Raw genomic sequence first — 12,031 nt, forward strand, 5'->3', positions numbered from 1 at the left:
TAGAGTCTCGTCACAATTTCTAGAGCCTGCCCCCAGTTTCTAGAGCCTGCTCACAGTTTCTGGAGCCTGCCCACAGTTTCTAGAGCCTGCCAACAGATTCTAGATGCTTCCCACAGTTTCTAGAGAATGCTCACAGTTTATAGAGGCTTCCCACAGATTCTAGAGCCTGTCCACAGTTTCTAGAGGCTTCCCACTGTTTCTAGACACTGCCTACAGTTTATAGACTCTGCCCACTGTTTCTAGACACTGCCTACAGTTCCTAGACCCTGCCCACAGTTTCTAGAGCCTGCTCAGGGCTTCTAGAGCTTGCCCACAGTTTCTAGACACTGCCCACATTTTCTGGAGCCTGCCCACAATTTCTAGAGCCTGCCCACTGATTCTAGAGGCTTCCCATAGTTTCTAGAGCCTGCTCACTGTTCCTAGAGCCTGCCCACAGTTTCTAGAGCCTGCTCCCAGTTTCTAGAGCCTACCGAAAGTTTCTAGATCCTGCCCACAGTTTCTAGAGGCTGCCCACAGTTTCTAGAGCCTGCCCACAGATTCTAGAGCCTGCCCACAGATTCTAGAGGCTTCCCACAGTTTCTAGAGACTGGTCACATTTTCTAGAGCCTTCCCACAGCTTCTCGACCCTGCCCACATTTTCTAGAGCCTGCTCACAGAGTCTGGATCCTGCTCACAGATTCTAGAGTCTGCCCACAGTTTCTAGAGCAGGCCCAGAGTTTCTAGAGTCTGCCCACAGTTTCTAGAACCTGCCCACAGATTCTAGAGCCTGCCCACAGTATCGAGAGCCTGCCAACAGTTTCTAGAGGCTTCCCACAGTTTCTAGAGCCTGCTCAGAGTTTCTAGATCCTACCCACAGTTTCTAGAGCCTGCTCAGAGATTCTAGAGCCTGCCCCCAGTTTCTAGAACCTGCCCACAGATTTTAGAGCCTGCCCACAGATTCTAGAGCCTGCCCACAGTTCTAGAGACTCGTCACAGTTTCTAGAGCCTGCCCACAGTTTCTAGAGCCTGCCCACAGTTCCTAGACCATGCCCACAGTTTCTAGAGCCTGCTCACAGTTTCTAGAGGCTGCCCCCAGTTTCTAGATCCTCCCCACAGTTTCTAGAGCCTTCTAACAGTTTCTGGATCCTGCCCACAGATTCTAGAGCCTGCCCACATTTCCTAGATGCTTCCAACACCCTCTAGACCGTGCTCACAGCTTCTAGACCCTGCCCACAGGTAGTAGAGCCTGCCCACAGTTTCTAGAGGTGCCCCACACTTTCTAGAGCCTGCCCAAAGTTTCTAGAGCCTGTGCAGATTCTAGAGCCTACCCACAGATTCTAGAGCCTCCCTACGGATTCTAGAGGATTCCCACAGTTTCTACAGCCTGCCCACATTTTCTAGAGCTTGCCCACAGTCTTTACAGCCTGCCTACCATTTCAAGAGCCTGCTCACAGTTTCTAGAGCCTACCCACACTTTCTAGAGCCTGCCCACTGATTCTAGAGGCTTCCCACAGTTTCTAGAGGCTGGTCACAGCTTCTACGGCCTGCTCACATTTCCTAGACCCTGCCCAAAGTTCCTAGAGCCTGCCAACAGTTTCTAGAGCCTGCCCACAGTTTCTAGAGCCTGCCCACAGTTTCTAGAGTCTCGTCACAATTTCTAGAGCCTGCCCCCAGTTTCTAGAGCCTGCTCACAGTTTCTAGAGCCTGCTCACAGTTTCTAGAGCCGGACCAGAGTTTCTAGAGTCTGCCCACAGATTCTACAGCCTGCCCACAGTTTATAGAGACTGCCCAAATTTTCTAGAGGTGGCTCACAGTTTCTACAGCCTGCCTACAATTTCTAGAGCCTGCTCACAGTTTCTACAGCCTACCCAAAGTTTCTACAACAGGCCCAAAGCTTCTAGAAACTGCCCAAAGTTTCTAGAGCCTGTCCACAGTTTCTAGAGCCTGCACACACTTTCTAGAGCGTGCTCAGAGTTTCTAGATACTGCCCACAGTTTCTAGAGCCTGCCCACAGTTTCTAGATCCTGCCCACAAATTCTGGAGGCTACCCACAGTTTCTAGAGCCTGCTCACACTTTCTGGATCCTGCCCACTGTTTCTAGAGCCTGCCCACAGTTTCTATAGCCTGCCCACAGTTTCTAGAGCCTGCCCAAAGTTTCTAGAGGTGGCCCACAGTTTCTAGAGAGTGCCCACAGTTTCTAGAGCCTGCTCACAGTTTCTAGAGGTATCCAAAGTTTCTAGATACTGCCCACAGTTTCTGGAGCCTGCCCACAGTTTCTAGAGCCTGCCAACAGATTCTAGATGCTTCCCACAGTTTCTAGAGAATGCTCACAGTTTATAGAGGCTTCCCACAGATTCTAGAGCCTGTCCACAGTTTCTAGAGGCTTCCCACTGTTTCCAGACACTGCCTACAGTTTATAGACTCTGCCCACTGTTTCTAGACAGTGCCTACAGTTCCTAGACCCTGCCCACAGTTTCTAGAGCCTGCTCAGGGTTTCTAGAGCTTGCCCACAGTTTCTAGACACTGCCCACATTTTCTGGAGCCTGCCCACAATTTCTAGAGCCTGCCCACTGATTCTAGAGGCTTCCCATAGTTTCTAGAGCCTGCTCACTGTTCCTAGAGCCTGCCCACAGTTTCTAGAGCCTGCTCCCAGTTTCTAGAGCCTACCGAAAGTTTCTAGATCCTGCCCACAGTTTCTAGAGGCTGCCCACAGTTTCTAGAGCCTGCCCACAGATTCTAGAGCCTGCCCACAGATTCTAGAGGCTTCCCACAGTTTCTAGAGACTGGTCACATTTTCTAGAGCCTTCCCACAGCTTCTCGACCCTGCCCACATTTTCTAGAGCCTGCTCACAGAGTCTGGATCCTGCTCACAGATTCTAGAGTCTGCCCACAGTTTCTAGAGCAGGCCCAGAGTTTCTAGAGTCTGCCCACAGTTTCTAGAACCTGCCCACAGATTCTAGAGCCTGCCCACAGTATCGAGAGCCTGCCAACAGTTTCTAGAGGCTTCCCACAGTTTCTAGAGCCTGCTCAGAGTTTCTAGATCCTACCCACAGTTTCGAGAGCCTGCTCAGAGTTTCTAGAGCCTGCCCCAAGTTTCTAGAACCTGCCCACAGATTTTAGAGCCTGCCCACAGATTCTAGAGCCTGCCCACAGTTCTAGAGACTCGTCACAGTTTCTAGAGCCTGCCCACAGTTTCTAGACCCTGCCCACAGTTCCTAGACCCTGCCCACAGTTTCTAGAGCCTGCTCACAGTTTCTAGAGGCTGCCCCCAGTTTCTAGATCCTCCCCACAGTTTCTAGAGCCTTCTAACAGTTTCTGGATCCTGCCGACAGATTCTAGAGCCTGCCCACATTTCCTAGATGCTTCCAACACCCTCTAGACCGTGCTCACAGCTTCTAGACCCTGCCCACAGGTAGTAGAGCCTGCCCACAGTTTCTAGATCCTCCCCAGAGTTTCTAGAGCCTTCTAACAGTTTCTGGATCCTGCCCACAGATTCTAGGGCCTGCCCACAGTTTCTAGACCCTGCCCACAGTTTATAGAGGCTTCCCACAGATTCTAGAGCCTGTCCACAGTTTATAGAGGCTTCCCACTGTTTCTAGACACTGCTCACAGTTTATAGACTCTGCCCGCTGTTTCTGGAGCCTGCCCACAGATTCTAGAGCCTGCCCAAAGTTTCTAGAGGCATTCCACAGATTCTACAGCCTGCTTACAGTTTCTAGAGCCTGCCCACAGTTTCGAGAGCCTGGCCACAGTTTCTATATCCTACCCACAGATTCTAGAGCCTGCCCACCGTTTCTAGAGCCGGCTCACAGTCTCTAGAGCATGCCCACAGACTCTAGAGCCTGCCCACAATTTCTAGAGGCTTCCAACACCCTCTAGACCGTGCTCACAGCTTCTAGACCCTGCCCACAGGTAGTAGAGCCTGCCCACAGTTTCTAGAGGTGCCCCACAGTTTCTAGAGCCTGCCCAAAGTTTCTAGAGCCTGTGCAGATTCTAGAGCCTACCCACAGATTCTAGAGCCTCCCTACGGATTCTAGAGGCTTCCCACAGTTTCTACAGCCTGCCCACATTTTCTAGAGCTTGCCCACAGTTTTTACAGCCTGCCCACCGTTTCTAGAGCCTGCTCACAGTTTCTAGAGCCTACCCACACTTTCTAGAGCCTGCCCACTGATTCTAGAGGCTTCCCACAGTTTCTAGAGTCTCGTCACAATTTCTAGAGCCTGCCCCCAGTTTCTAGAGCCTGCTCACAGTTTCTAGAGCCTGCTCACAGTTTCTAGAGCCGGTCAACAGTTTCTAGAGTCTGCCCACAGATTCTAGAGCCTGCCCATAGTTTATAGAGACTGCCCAAATTTTCTAGAGGTGGCTCACAGTTTCTAGAGCCTGCCCACAGTTTCTAGAGCCTGCTCACAGTTTCTACAGCCTACCCAAAGTTTCTACAACAGGCCCAAAGCTTCTAGAAGCTGCCCAAAGTTTCTAGAGCCTGCCCACAGTTTCTAGAGCCTGCCCACACTTTCTAGAGCGTGCTCAGAGTTTCTAGAGACTGCCCACAGTTTCTAGAGCCTGCCCACAGTTTCTAGATCCTGCCCACAAATTCTGGAGTCTACCCACAGTTTCTAGAGCCTGCTCACACTTTCTGGATCCTGCCCACAGTTTCTAGAGCCTGCCCACCATTTTTAGAGACTTCCCACAGATTCTAGAGCCTGCTCACAGTTTCTAGAGGCTTTCCACTGTTTCTAGAAACTGCCCACAGTTTCTAGACTCTGCCTACTGTTTCTAGAGCCTGCCCACAGTTTCTAGAGCCTGCCCACAGTTTCTAGAGCCTGCCCAAAGTTTCTAGAGGTGGCCCACAGTTTCTAGAGAGTGCCCACAGTTTCTAGAGCCTGCTCACAGTTTCTAGAGGTATCCAAAGTTTCTAGATACTGCCCACAGTTTCTGGAGCCTGCCCACAGTTTCTAGAGCCTGCCAACAGATTCTAGATGCTTCCCACAGTTTCTAGAGAATGCTCACAGTTTATAGAGGCTTCCCACAGATTCTAGAGCCTGTCCACAGTTTCTAGAGGCTTCCCACTGTTTCTAGACACTGCCTACAGTTTATAGACTCTGCCCACTGTTTCTAGAGCCTGCCCACAGATTCTAGAGCCTGCCCAAAGTTTCTAGAGGCATCCCACAGATTCTAGAGCCTGCTTACATTTTCTAGAGCCTGCCCAGACTTTCGAGAGCCTGGTCACAGTTTCTATATCCTGCTCACAGATTCTAGAGCCTGCCCACAGTCTCTAGAGCCTGTCCAAGGTTTCTAGAGACTTCCCACAGTATGGAGAGCCTGCCAACAGTTTCTATAGCCTGCCCACAGTTTCTAGAGGATTTCCACAGTTTCTAGTGCCTGCTCACAGTTTTTAGAGACTGCTCACACTTTCGACAGCCTGACCACAGTTTCTAGACCCTGACCACAGTTCCTAGATCCTTCCCACAGTATATAGAGCCTGCCCAAATTTTCTAGAGGTGGCCCACTGTTTCTAGAGCCTGCACACAGTTTCTAGAGCCAGCCCACAGTTTCTAAAGCCCACCCAAAGTTTCTACAACCTGCCCAAAGTTTCTAGAGCCTGCCCACAGTTTCTAGAGATTACCCACAGTATCTAGAGCCTGCCCACTGATTCTAGAGGCTTCCCACACTTTCTAGAGCCTGCCCACAGTTTCTAGAGACGAACCACAGTTTCTAGAGCCTGCTCACAGTGTCTGGATCGTGCCCACAGATTCTAGAGGCTGCCCACAGTTTCTAAAGCATGCCCAGAGTTTCTAGAGCCTGCTCACAGTTTGTACAGCCTGCTCACAGTTTCTAGAGCCTGCTCACAGTTTCTGGAGCCTGCCCACAGTTTCTAAAGGCTGCCCACAGATTCTAGAGGCTACCCACAGTTTCTAGAGCCTGCCCCCATTTTCTAGATCCTCCCCACAGTTTCTAGAGCCTGCCCACAGTTTCTAGAGCCTGCCAACAGATTCTAGATGCTTCCCACAGTTTCTAGAGAATGCTTACAGTTTATAGACGTTTCCCACTGTTTCTAGAGCCTGCCCACAGATTCTAGAGCCTGCCCAACGTTTCTAGAGGCATCCCACAGATTCTAGAGCCTGCTTACTGTTTCTAGAGCCTGCCCACAGTTTCGAGAGCCTGCCCACAGTTTCTAGAGGTGCCCCACAGTTTCTAGAGCCTGCCCAAATTTTCTAGAGCCTGTGCAGATTCTAGAGCCTACCCACAGATTCTAGAGCCTCCCTACGGATTCTAGAGGCTTCCCACAGTTTCTACAGCCTGCCCACATTTTCTAGAGCTTGCTCACAGTTTTTACAGCCTGCCCACCTTTTCTAGAGCCTGCTCAGAGTTTCTAGAGCCTACCCACACTTTCTAGAGCCTGCCCACTGATTCTAGAGGCTTCCCACAGTTTCTAGATCCTGGTCACAGCTTCTACGGCCTGCTCACAGTTCCTAGACCCTGCCCACAGTTTCTAGAGCCTGCTCAGCGTTTCTAGAGCTTGCCCACAGTTTCTAGACACTGCCCACAGTTTCTGGAGCCTGCCCACAGTTTCTAGAGCCTGCCCACTGATTCTAGAGGATTCCCACAGTTTCTAGAGGCTGGTCACAGCTTCTACATCCTGCTCACATTTCCTAGACCCTGCCCAAAGTTCCTAGAGCCTGCCAACAGTTTCTAGAGCCTGCCCACAGTTTCTAGAGTCTCGTCACAATTTCTAGAGCCTGCCCCCAGTTTCTAGAGCCTGCTCACAGTTTCTAGAGCCTGCTCACAGTTTCTAGAGCCGGACCACAGTTTCTAGAGTCTGCCCACAGATTCTAGAGCCTGCCCACAGTTTATAGAGACTGCCCAAATTTTCTAGAGGTGGCTCACAGTTTCTAGAGCCTGCCCACAGTTTCTAGAGCCTGCTCACAGTTTCTACAGCCTACCCAAAGTTTCTACAACAGGCCCAAAGCTTCTAGAAGCTGCCCAAAGTTTCTAGAGCCTGCCCACAGTTTCTAGGGCCTGCACACACTTTCTAGAGCCTGCCCACAGTTTCTAACGCCTGCCCACAGTTTCTAGAGCCTGCCCACAGTTTCTAGATCCTGCCCACAAATTCTGGAGTCTACCCACAGTTTCTAGAGCCTGCTCACACTTTCTGGATCCTGCCCACAGTTTCTAGAGCCTGCCCACCATTTTTAGAGACTTCCCACAGATTCTAGAGCCTGCTCACAGTTTCTAGAGGCTTCCCACTGTTTCTAGACACTGCCCACAGTTTCTAGACTCTGCCTACTGTTTCTAGAGCCTGCCCACAGTTTCTAGAGCCTGCCCACAGTTTATAGAGACTGCCCAAATTTTCTAGAGGTGGCTCACAGTTTCTAGAGCCTGCCCACAGTTTCTAGAGCCTGCTCACAGTTTCTACAGCCTACCCAAAGTTTCTACAACAGGCCCAAAGCTTCTAGAAGCTGCCCAAAGTTTCTAGAGCCTGCCCACAGTTTCTAGGGCCTGCACACACTTTCTAGAGCCTGCCCACAGTTTCTAACGCCTGCCCACAGTTTCTAGAGCCTGCCCACAGTTTCTAGATCCTGCCCACAAATTCTGGAGTCTACCCACAGTTTCTAGAGCCTGCTCACACTTTCTGGATCCTGCCCACAGTTTCTAGAGCCTGCCCACCATTTTTAGAGACTTCCCACAGATTCTAGAGCCTGCTCACAGTTTCTAGAGGCTTCCCACTGTTTCTAGACACTGCCCACAGTTTCTAGACTCTGCCTACTGTTTCTAGAGCCTGCCCACAGTTTCTAGAGCCTGCCCACAGTTTCTAGAGCCTGCCCAAAGTTTCTAGAGGTGGCCCACAGTTTCTAGAGAGTGCCCACAGTTTCTAGAGCCTGCTCACGGTTTCTAGAGGTATCCAAAGTTTCTAGATACTGCCCACAGTTTCTGGAGCCTGCCCACAGTTTCTAGAGCCTGCCAACAGATTCTAGATGCTTCCCACAGTTTCTAGAGAATGCTCACAGTTTATAGAGGCTTCCCACAGATTCTAGAGCCTGTCCACAGTTTCTAGAGGCTTCCCACTGTTTCTAGAGCCTGCTTACAGTTTCTAGAGCCTGCCCAGACTTTCGAGAGCCTGGTCACAGTTTCTATATCCTGCTCACAGTCTCTAGAGCCTGTCCAAGGTTTCTAGAGACTTCCCACAGTATGGAGAGCCTGCCAACAGTTTCTATAGCCTGCCCACAGTTTCTAGAGGATTTCCACAGTTTCTAGTGCCTGCTCACAGTTTTTAGAGACTGCTCACACTTTCGACAGCCTGACCACAGTTTCTAGACCCTGACCACAGTTCCTAGATCCTTCCCACAGTATATAGAGCCTGCCCAAATTTTCTAGAGGTGGCCCACTGTTTCTAGAGCCTGCACACAGTTTCTAGAGCCAGCCCACAGTTTCTAAAGCCCACCCAAAGTTTCTACAGCCTGCCCAAAGCTTCTAGAACCTGCCCAAAGTTTCTAGAGCCTGCCCACAGTTTCTAGAGATTACCCACAGTATCTAGAGCCTGCCCACTGATTCTAGAGGCTTCCCACACTTTCTAGAGCCTGCCCACAGTTTCTAGAGACGAACCACAGTTTCTAGAGCCTGCTCACAGTGTCTGGATCGTGCCCACAGATTCTAGAGGCTGCCCACAGTTTCTAAAGCATGCCCAGAGTTTCTAGAGCCTGCTCACAGTTTGTACAGCCTGCTCACAGTTTCTAGAGCCTGCTCACAGTTTCTGGAGCCTGCCCACAGTTTCTATAGCCTGCCCACAGTTTCTAGAGGATTTCCACAGTTTCTAGTGCCTGCTCACAGTTTTTAGAGACTGCTCACACTTTCGACAGCCTGACCACAGTTTCTAGACCCTGACCACAGTTCCTAGATCCTTCCCACAGTATATAGAGCCTGCCCAAATTTTCTAGAGGTGGCCCACTGTTTCTAGAGCCTGCACACAGTTTCTAGAGCCAGCCCACAGTTTCTAAAGCCCACCCAAAGTTTCTACAGCCTGCCCAAAGCTTCTAGAACCTGCCCAAAGTTTCTAGAGCCTGCCCACAGTTTCTAGAGATTACCCAGAGTATCTAGAGCCTGCCCACTGATTCTAGAGGCTTCCCACACTTTCTAGAGCCTGCCCACAGTTTCTAGAGACGAACCACAGTTTCTAGAGCCTGCTCACAGTGTCTGGATCGTGCCCACAGATTCTAGAGGCTGCCCACAGTTTCTAAAGCATGCCCAGAGTTTCTAGAGCCTGCTCACAGTTTGTACAGCCTGCTCACAGTTTCTAGAGCCTGCTCACAGTTTCTGGAGCCTGCCCACAGTTTCTATAGCCTGCCCACAGTTTCTAGAGGATTTCCACAGTTTCTAGTGCCTGCTCACAGTTTTTAGAGACTGCTCACACTTTCGACAGCCTGACCACAGTTTCTAGACCCTGACCACAGTTCCTAGATCCTTCCCACAGTATATAGAGCCTGCCCAAATTTTCTAGAGGTGGCCCACTGTTTCTAGAGCCTGCACACAGTTTCTAGAGCCAGCCCACAGTTTCTAGAGCCCACCCAAAGTTTCTACAGCCTGCCCAAAGCTTCTAGAACCTGCCCAAAGTTTCTAGAGCCTGCCCACAGTTTCTAGAGCCTGCCAACAGATTCTAGATGCTTCCCACAGTTTCTAGAGAATGCTCACAGTTTCTAGAGGCTTCCCACAGATTCTAGAGCCTGTCCACAGTTTCTAGAGGCTTCCCACTGTTTCTAGAGCCTGCTTACAGTTTCTAGAGCCTGCCCAGACTTTCGAGAGCCTGGTCACAGTTTCTATATCCTGCCCACAGATTCTAGAGCCTGCCCACAGTCTCTAGAGCCTGTCCAAGGTTTCTAGAGACTTCCCACAGTATGGAGAGCCTGCCAACAGTTTCTATAGCCTGCCCACAGTTTCTAGAGGATTTCCACAGTTTCTAGTGCCTGCTCACAGTTTTTAGAGACTGCTCACACTTTCGACAGCCTGACCACAGTTTCTAGACCCTGACCACAGTTCCTAGATCCTTCCCACAGTATATAGAGCCTGCCCAAATTTTCTAGAGGTGGCCCACTGTTTCTAGAGCCTGCACACAGTTTCTAGAGCCAGCCCACAGTTTCTAAAGCCCACCCAAAGTTTCTACAGCCTGCCCAAAGCTTCTAGAACCTGCCCAAAGTTTCTAGAGCCTGCCCACAGTTTCTAGAGATTACCCACAGTATCTAGAGCCTGCCCACTGATTCTAGAGGCTTCCCACACTTTCTAGAGCCTGCCCACAGTTTCTAGAGACGAACCACAGTTTCTAGAGCCTGCTCACAGTGTCTGGATCGTGCCCACAGATTCTAGAGGCTGCCCACAGTTTCTAAAGCATGCCCAGAGTTTCTAGAGCCTGCTCACAGTTTGTACAGCCTGCTCACAGTTTCTAGAGCCTGCTCACAGTTTCTGGAGCCTGCCCACAGTTTCTAAAGGCTGCCCACAGATTCTAGAGGCTACCCACAGTTTCTAGAGCCTGCCCCCATTTTCTAGATCCTCCCCACAGTTTCTAGAGCCTGCCCACAGTTTCTAGAGCCTGCCAACAGATTCTAGATGCTTCCCACAGTTTCTAGAGAATGCTTACAGTTTATAGACGTTTCCCACTGTTTCTAGAGCCTGCCCACAGATTCTAGAGCCTGCCCAACGTTTCTAGAGGCATCCCACAGATTCTAGAGCCTGCTTACTGTTTCTAGAGCCTGCCCACAGTTTCGAGAGCCTGCCCACAGTTTCTAGAGGTGCCCCACAGTTTCTAGAGCCTGCCCAAAGTTTCTAGAGCCTGTGCAGATTCTAGAGCCTACCCACAGATTCTAGAGCCTCCCTACGGATTCTAGAGGCTTCCCACAGTTTCTACAGCCTGCCCACATTTTCTAGAGCTTGCTCACAGTTTTTACAGCCTGCCCACCTTTTCTAGAGCCTGCTCACAGTTTCTAGAGCCTACCCACACTTTCTAGAGCCTACCCACTGATTCTAGAGGCTTCCCACAGTTTCTAGAGGCTGGTCACAGCTTCTACGTCCTGCTCACATTTCCTAGACCCTGCCCAAAGTTCCTAGAGCCTGCCAACAGTTTCTAGAGCCTGCCCACAGTTTCTAGAGTCTCGTCACAATTTCTAGAGCCTGCCCCCAGTTTCTAGAGCCTGCTCACAGTTTCTAGAGCCTGCTCACAGTTTCTAGAGCCGGACCACAGTTTCTAGAGTCTGCCCACAGATTCTAGAGCCTGCCCACAGTTTATAGAGACTGCCCAAATTTTCTAGAGGTGGCTCACAGTTTCTAGAGCCTGCCCACAGTTTCTAGAGCCTGCTCACAGTTTCTACAGCCTACCCAAAGTTTCTACAACAGGCCCAAAGCTTCTAGAAGCTGCCCAAAGTTTCTAGAGCCTGCCCACAGTTTCTAGGGCCTCCACACACTTTCTAGAGCCTGCCCACAGTTTCTAACGCCTGCCCACAGTTTCTAGAGCCTGCCCACAGTTTCTAGATCCTGCCCACAAATTCTGGAGTCTACCCACAGTTTCTAGAGCCTGCTCACACTTTCTGGATCCTGCCCACAGTTTCTAGAGCCTGCCCACCATTTTTAGAGACTTCCCACAGATTCTAGAGCCTGCTCACAGTTTCTAGAGGCTTCCCACTGTTTCTAGACACTGCCCACAGTTTCTAGACTCTGCCTACTGTTTCTAGAGCCTGCCCACAGTTTCTAGAGCCTGCCCACAGTTTCTAGAGCCTGCCCAAAGTTTCTAGAGGTGGCCCACAGTTTCTAGAGAGTGCCCACAGTTTCTAGAGCCTGCTCACAGTTTCTAGAGGTATCCAAAGTTTCTAGATACTGCCCACAGTTTCTGGAGCCTGCCCACAGTTTCTAGAGCCTGCCAACAGATTCTAGATGCTTCCCACAGATTCTAGAGAATGCTCACAGTTTATAGAGGCTTCCCACAGATTCTAGAGCCTGTCCACAGTTTCTAGAGGCTTCCCACTGTTTCTAGACACTGCCTACAGTTTATAGACTCTGCCCACTGTTTCTAGAG

Source organism: Eubalaena glacialis, chromosome 5 (genome assembly GCF_028564815.1).
Source record: "Eubalaena glacialis isolate mEubGla1 chromosome 5, mEubGla1.1.hap2.+ XY, whole genome shotgun sequence".
NCBI lineage: Eukaryota > Metazoa > Chordata > Mammalia > Artiodactyla > Balaenidae > Eubalaena > Eubalaena glacialis.